Below are 8342 nucleotides of genomic sequence, written 5' to 3' on the forward strand. Positions count from 1 at the left end.
CGCAGCAGCTGGTACGATACGAGTTTAGGTTTTCGGTTTATCTCGCTAACGGAATCTTTAACGAAACCGAATTTGTGCGCGCACGACGGCAATAATTATACACTAAATTACGTATACACTGCGGTTATGCCGTAATATTTATAATTGTTACGGTTAGTCGCGTATTACAGCCAGATAGCCCTTTATTTACCGGCCTTTTTTTTGACCCCTCTTAATCCAGACTAGGTGGTCCGGGACGTATAACCAGTCTTATGTTCTCATAAATTTTGTTTAGATTGCCTGCACTACGCCGACGAACGTCTGAATACGGACGTTTTTATGATATAAAAACGGTGGTGGTAAGAAAAGGTTGTAAATATTTACAAAAAAAAAAAAAAAAATATAAATAAAAAATAAATTGATAACGTCGTGGATGCTAACCGTTTGACGGGAAACTGAAAGTCTATTACAAAATAAGGCTGAAATAAAAAACTGTAAAACTAATTACATTCAATACACGAAGTGCTGTAGACTTGAGAATATACGTAGTGCATTTTTTAAACTAGTTAACTAGGTGATACAAATGTCATCCAGTAAAAATATTTTGTCGTATAGATCGTGGTGTTTGGAAGGACTAGGTAAAAAACAATAAATTGTCAAAAGAAGATTTTATTTATTGTCTTAAATTTATGTATGGTAAAAAGTAATATCCAGGTAATGTACAATAGATACATATCTGTAAATAATACAACATGTTGTCATGTTATAAATATTTCATTTTTCTAATAGCATTAAAATTTATTTTTAATAATTATGTGGAGCGAACATGAAATACTACAATCGTACCATTATAAATCGACTATTTTGAGAAAAAAATGGTTTGTCGATCAGTGAAAATCTCTTAAAAAATGCACTGACGTATTATACCCGTGAGTTTTCAAAACAATATTAAGATTATACGGTGTATACGAAGTATACCCTATGGAAGAACTGCATATGACATTGCTCATGTTTATTATATTATCTATTATTGAGTTTGATTTTATCGTTTTTCTTATTGGTATTCAGTGTTTAGCATTATTTAGATAAATGATTAATTATCTTTGATAATTTCTTGAGTTATCTATCGTAATTCATCTATATATATATAAATACGAGTATATTTATTCAATATATTCGAAAAATTTAACTTGAAAGTTAAAAACTAATAAAAATTAAAAATTAAAGAAATCTTTATTAACTTTATAAATAATTACTATTTTTTAAAAGTTGTTTTACTGCAATATATGTTATACTGTTTAAATTGTGCCTATAAGTATTATTTTTAAGAACTGTTTACATATTTAATAAAGACTATTCAATCAATGCTTTCTAGTGACTCTTACAGTATTTGATTCCTCAGAAATATAATTAAATAATACAGATAATGGTTGAATTAACTTTTTAATATTTTAACCACAAATATTAATTAATAAGTATTATATGTAATGAATTGTTTTATAAAATTATAATTTACCTACAAAGAATGTATTTTTTTTTTAAACTAAGTACTTATTATTTATTACTTATTTCCCATTCATAAATGTAAATATTTTTTATTCATTATTTATATTGGAAGTATCTATTAGATCGAAGTTAATTTAATTTAAAATTTTCAAGTGTAAATTTATAAAAACAATGTGTAAATTAATTAATAAAATAAAAATAAATTAATCTTTTTTTTATCCAGATAAATATTGTCTTATCTTTTATCTTTACCTAGATAAATTTGTAGTTATCTTTGCGAAATACTGGTATCATAACTTTCAACTATTATAGCATACAGAAGACAAGAAAAAAAAATACAAACAGTAGTACGGTTTTAAACAAAATGTAATGTGAACAGTTCTAATGTAACGGTGTAACGCATATATGTTATTATTAGGACTCGGAAGTTAAAGGAGTTGCATATTGTTCAAACGATTTATAGCACATCAAACTAGAAATCCAAGCAATACAATATTGAGTTTAAAAATTAAAAATTGAAAATGCATATTTTGCATAATGTGTTGATTTCAGAGAAAAAGTGCATATTTCGACGATTTTCATTGATTTTCGTATATTTGTATGCATATTTAATGTTTCCTAAAAAAATTAATTTTTTTCATTCTTAACCGATTTATTTTAAATAATGTTACATAACACAACGCTAATAACGCGGAAAACATGCACCAAATAAAACTCAATATTATTTTTCCTGGTTATTTATTGTTATTTTTTAATGTCTACTATAAATTTAACAAAAACATTGATGGTTCAATGCAATAATTTAACAGGTATAATAGGTATAATATATTATACAACATATATTTATCTTGTATTTCACAAATAATGAAAATATATTTGTTCAATTATTTTTTCAATAAAATCTCAAATGCCGATCGATTATGCGCCATATTTTAGTTTTCAATAATACAATTTTTTATTAAATTATAGGTTTTTAAAATGTATTAATTAACTTTTAATAAATAAATATTTTTTTTGCATATATCACATTTTTTCATGCATATTTTATCATTTTTTCGTGCATATTTTGCCTTTTTTAGCTCCTATAACTTCCGAACTCTAGTTATTATCATTAAAAACAAGTCTTTAAATCTTTTTGTACTTAGAAAGAAAATTCTATTTTTCATTGATAAATATTAACTCAATAAGAGTATTAAAAATATTTGCTATATTTTCAGGAAGTTATAAGATTATACGTACAATAATGGAAATAATACGAGAGTAATATGTTAAAATATGACAGCGAAAAGTCACCTTCCGGTTTGATTATTATAATACATTATATTTATAATTTTGCTTTTATTAGACAATTACTCCGGTAAAGCGTTTTGTTTTGACTATGTTTATGCGTGTGTAAATCTACTTACCTATACCTAGTACGTTGTACTGTACCTATATTATTGTACGCGTAATTGCATCATGTCGACCGAAAAATGTACATAATCGTGTTTATTTTAATTTAAATGTAAATCGTATACAAAACGAAATTCACACATGTACATAACGTTGTGTGCGTTCCGACCGAAGCGCTTAAAAATAAAATATTCATGCCCGGCCCTTACATATATATATATATATTATTATATTATATTATCTGATATATTTATAATTTCACGTATACACGTCAAACAACATAAATATGTCAAAAATGTTGTGTAGAGCGGTGCATCGTCAAAGAAATTAATTTTCACATCGGTATAATACCGTACGAACACTTGATATCATGAAAAATAAAAAAATCGCGGTCTAATCGTTTTCGAAACATTCGTATCGTTCGTGTTCATCGCGAACCGGTACCGGCAACACGTTATTACTATTATTATTTTTCCGTCGTTCATAATACGTATAATACGTGTATTATAATATGATTGAAATACAATACCAAACGAATCGCACAGCGCAGTAAATTATGCATGTACTCTTCGTTATCGTGCACTAGATGAATTATTGTTGTAGTGATTTGCAGTTGTACGTATATTTATCCGTACATCTCATTAAATGAGACTTAACTGAAGAGAAACCTATTATTGCTACGAGGACGGTATTTTATTTTATTTTTTTTTTTTTACTCGTTAAAAGTCTTCGGTCTCCGGGGCTGTTGTACGGCAGGTGCATACATGGAGGTGTTTCGATTGTTTACGTTTTTATAACTCAATCGCTAAACATCGGGACTCGCAGCGGGTTAATCGATTCCCCAGTGATAGTGGTGGTGGTGACTTATGGCGGCGAAACGCATTTTTATTCGAATAATAGTTACAAGTTCGGTGCGTCGAAAGACGCGTACGACTCGACGTGAATTTAGTATTAACGCGGGAGTAGCCAAATTAGTTCCCATTTGGCCGAATTGGTTCCCGTTTGAAAAAGGTATTTCATTAGGTATAGCCGAATTGGTACTCCCGTTTGTGTACAGGTGAAATAGTGATAATTTTAATTTTTAACACAATTTACCTACATTATTAAAAATTAAAATCCAGCAGGCCAGTGCATAGAGAATAAAAACAAAATTTTAAAAGCTATATGTATGACATATAGACACAATTATTACATGGATAAAATAAAGTATTGAAGTATAATACATTATAGATTACTAGAGATTAGAAAATTATCGATATTAAGATAACAATTGAAACTTTAAACAGCATTCAGAGACTAAATTATATTAAATTTCGAAGTCATAATTAAAGGAAACATACTAGCAAACAGGAAAAAATTAACAAATATTTGGAAAATTGTATGACTGACTACATTAATAAAAATATAATAAAAAAATTTCAAGAAAGTTAGCTTCAAATTTACAAATCAATTGTTTTAAATTGTATTTATTATATTTTATTATTTGTATTTAAAGTGATGACAAGTTAACTTCCAAATCAACGATATAAATTGTAGATATTTTATCATTTTTTTTAACACACATTAACGTACTTTTTTTACCAAGCCTACTTTAAAGTTAACAGTCCTAAGCCTGTAAAATTGAGAAGGAAAATTTGCGTAATTAAACGGGAACCAATTCGGCAAGTGGGTTTGGAGTTCGGGAACCAATTCAGTACCAGCCATTAACGCATCATCTTTTTCAACAGTGCCATTCAGGTCTTGGCTCGTTCGTGACCACGAATGATGTTCACAAATAAACACGCATTGTATCTGATAATATTATAATTTTTTAGTGCAGTGACGAAACGGATGTTAAAAAATCGTCCGAATTTGAAGCACCCCATTATATCTTGTACCGTAATTTGTATGTCCGTCGGAACATAACGTCTCTTGTACACTCGGAACAGAAAAAAGGAACGCAAGTCTTGCGGAAAAAAATATGAAATAAAATAAAAAAACATACACCCACGTACGGGTTCGTCGCTCCTCGTTCAACTTTTGAAAGCATGGGGCAACTGATTAAATTTGCCGACTTCATAATATTTAAAAAATTATGGTTACCTATGTATTTAAATATTTAATATTTATGGACCATAGACTATCAATAAATTATTTTTACGAAACAAAACATGTAAAGATTAGTTATGAATAATGATGTCATGATGATAAACAAAGAACATGGAATGTTTCAATTTACCCAATTAAATAATAACATTAAAGATAGTAATTAATTTATTAACTTATCATATAGGCTATAAGTTACCTATCAATAGGCTTAATGGAATAATAATATAAATCTAATTAAATAAATACTTATAATTTTATTATTTGTATATTTGATACTTTACAGAACTTATTTATAAAAACATAAAATTGTATCTCAAATATAATGTACTGTAGTTTGAGGTGAATAAGAACGATTTTAACAGTTTTTTTTTTTTTATAGATTATGACCTCAGGCGCATACTGGGTCCATTTTCCCTATCGAGAAGCTGGATATAATTAGGGCCCACTTAATATAAATACCAATATAAATGAGTCACATGTATACTATCTATAACAATAGCCAGGTTAAATTTGATGCAACTCATTCAACTGATACAAGTACGTGGTATAAATTTCAATTTTATTTTATGATTTTATCAGAGGTAACTTAAAAACAGTTTTAAATCCATGGATACTCACTTTCTTATTACTAGTTGTAGTTTTTTAATTACCTACTAAGTAGTAAAATATAGGTACAAAATTATCATTTATCCGTGAATTTAAAACCTTTTTAACGTCACTTTACACATAGTAATTATGGCCATATATGGTGAATAGATATCCGGATATTTAAAGTAATAATTATTTATAGAAAAATGGAGTAGGTATCTACTATCTATATGGTAGGTATATGTAGTAAGTACCTATTATTTACATTAATTATTTATCAACCTTATTGTTTTTGAAACTTAACATACTGAAATTTCATAGTGTTAAATCTTACTGTATTTAAATCTTAACATGTAACTTTCTTGATAAACAAAATTTAACTAATAATAAGCTTTAAAAACTAAAAATAAAATTAATTTAATGACTAATGGGTCTTATTAATTTGTTCTGCCTAAAAAATGTAAAATATACATAAAAATTAAACATATTTAAAAGAAAAACATTTTTTTTTAAAACACTGAAATATTTCACGCCTTTGAAATATTTCATGAAACATGTTGAATTACTTTCATCCCAAAAGATAATTTCATCAGCCATTCAAAGTTCTCATTACACTCGTAAGTGCTATACAAACGTAGATATCGAAATGATAAACACAAAGGTAAACGGTAATCGAAATTAAAACCTGACTCTCTATAGGTATTGTCACACCTGTACCAAAAGTTTGGTTTTCGACCACGGTCAAAGCGTTGTAATGTCCCATTTATCCGTCCAGCGGGCGGTAAGATGGAATCCCATAGTGGTGGTCGGTAAAATGGAAATCCCAAAAAGTGCGGGTGGAAGGAAAGTGGAAATCCCTATAACTCCGTGTAGTAAAATGGAAATTTCCAAGAGCGCTGGCCGCGTATTCCCAGCACAACCAAAGACTTAAATGTATACCACGGTCCGTACAAAACATAAACTTTCGGTTAAATCTTATACACATATTTACAACCTCCTTGTACGACGCATGAACATTTAAACATATTTCGTTTTAACTGTTCCCACACAAGTGCTTTGGACGTTACAGATAAATTTGTTTTGCGCGATTTATATAATTATTCGAATTAGAAAATGAGATCGTTCGCGCAAGTGTCACGTCACCGTTCAAATTATTCTATTTCGTGTTAACCGGAGCACCCGATAACGGTGTCGGCGTGTGATGTTCAAACATTTTCGATCGGCGCGTTATTGCGGTACGATTATCACCGGTCCGTGGACGCCATTACTGCCGGGACTTTTTTCCGCCGAAACTTTCTCTCCGACTCGTCGTTTTTCCCGTGCCACCGGCCTTGTGTTTTTGTGGTCAGCATGGTGGAGTCGCTATCTTCGGGGACAACTTCGTGTATGTAACGACTGTTCGAAGCATAGCTGACCCGTGTCCGGGAAATTGTCTTTCGGTTATCGTCGTACGCGAAGAAACCAGTTGTTGTAAATCGAGACCGACGTCACTGATCAACCGATTCTTCTGTCGGTTGTGGCGTTCGTCGCACGTGTAAACACGGTCGCGTGGGCATAACCACTCAAACGCCAAACCGTTCAAGGTATCTTCCCTTATATTTGTAAAAAATATTATTTTTATTTTTATACGATTTGTCTTGTTATATTATTACAACGCGTTTGGAGCATATGTGATTTTATTATTATCTTTAGATTTATCATATTTATTATTATTTTTTTTGTTAATATTATTGTGGCGCTTTTGGCCTTGTTATCCCTACATTTGTTATAATTTCATTAATTATCCTTGTTAAGTGTTCTTTTTTATTGCAAACGACACGAGTTCGTCACAAAGTTGAACCAGTGATGGTTTGATTGCGAAGCGCGGAAACAAGCATAAATACGAAAGATGACAATCAGTACAGTAGTTGTATTAAACCATTACCTCAATCATATATGATTAAAACAGCAAATGCTGTTTCACTAAATCTATTGCCTGAAAAATCAAAAGATATATAATGGCTTATGAAAACCTTTTAAAATTGAGAAAAATAATTAAAACCAAATCTTTGTCAGAAAATGTATTTCCTACACATTTTTACAAATTATCTACAGAAATTAAACCGTCAACTCTATGGTCTATTTATTCAATGCTTAAAAGCATGAAAAATATAAAACATAATATTAACATTGGTACTTATTTAAAATTACAATTTTTTTTAAATAGAAAATCGAGTGGATTAATAGTAAAAATTCCAAAGTTTTGACCTCAACCTATATAAAAAATTCATTGACAAAGCTCCTGATATTCAATATTTAGTAAAAAGGTAGGTGAGATAAAATTTTTTGTATATCTTGACTATTCATTCTATGTTCATTTATTACTATATATGTAATATTCATTAGTGAAATATGTATTACACATTAAACTTCTCTACTCAAAAACAAATTGTTTACGATAATTTACTATTAAAGAGGAGTTATATGATATTTTTAAGAAATACAAGTATATGGATTTATGACCCACAAATGTTAAGTCAGATAGTTTTTTTTTAGTTATAAAAATGGTTAATGTATCAAACAAGTTATTGGAAAAAACAAAATTGGAAATATGCATAAAGAAATTGCAATATATTTAAATTTACTGTATTCCCGAACTGATATAGGTCGTTTTTTCGGCCGAACTTCAGCAACATTATTTACCGATTCTGCTGATGATATTACAACTAGTAATGGAAATCATCAAATGGAATAATCGAATGATTTTAATAATTGAAATCATGATAACAGATATATTTACGAAAAGCAAA

The sequence above is a fragment of the Sipha flava genome, unplaced genomic scaffold, assembly GCF_003268045.1.
Source record: "Sipha flava isolate LNK unplaced genomic scaffold, YSA_version1 68_pilon_pilon, whole genome shotgun sequence".
Taxonomy (NCBI): domain Eukaryota; kingdom Metazoa; phylum Arthropoda; class Insecta; order Hemiptera; family Aphididae; genus Sipha; species Sipha flava.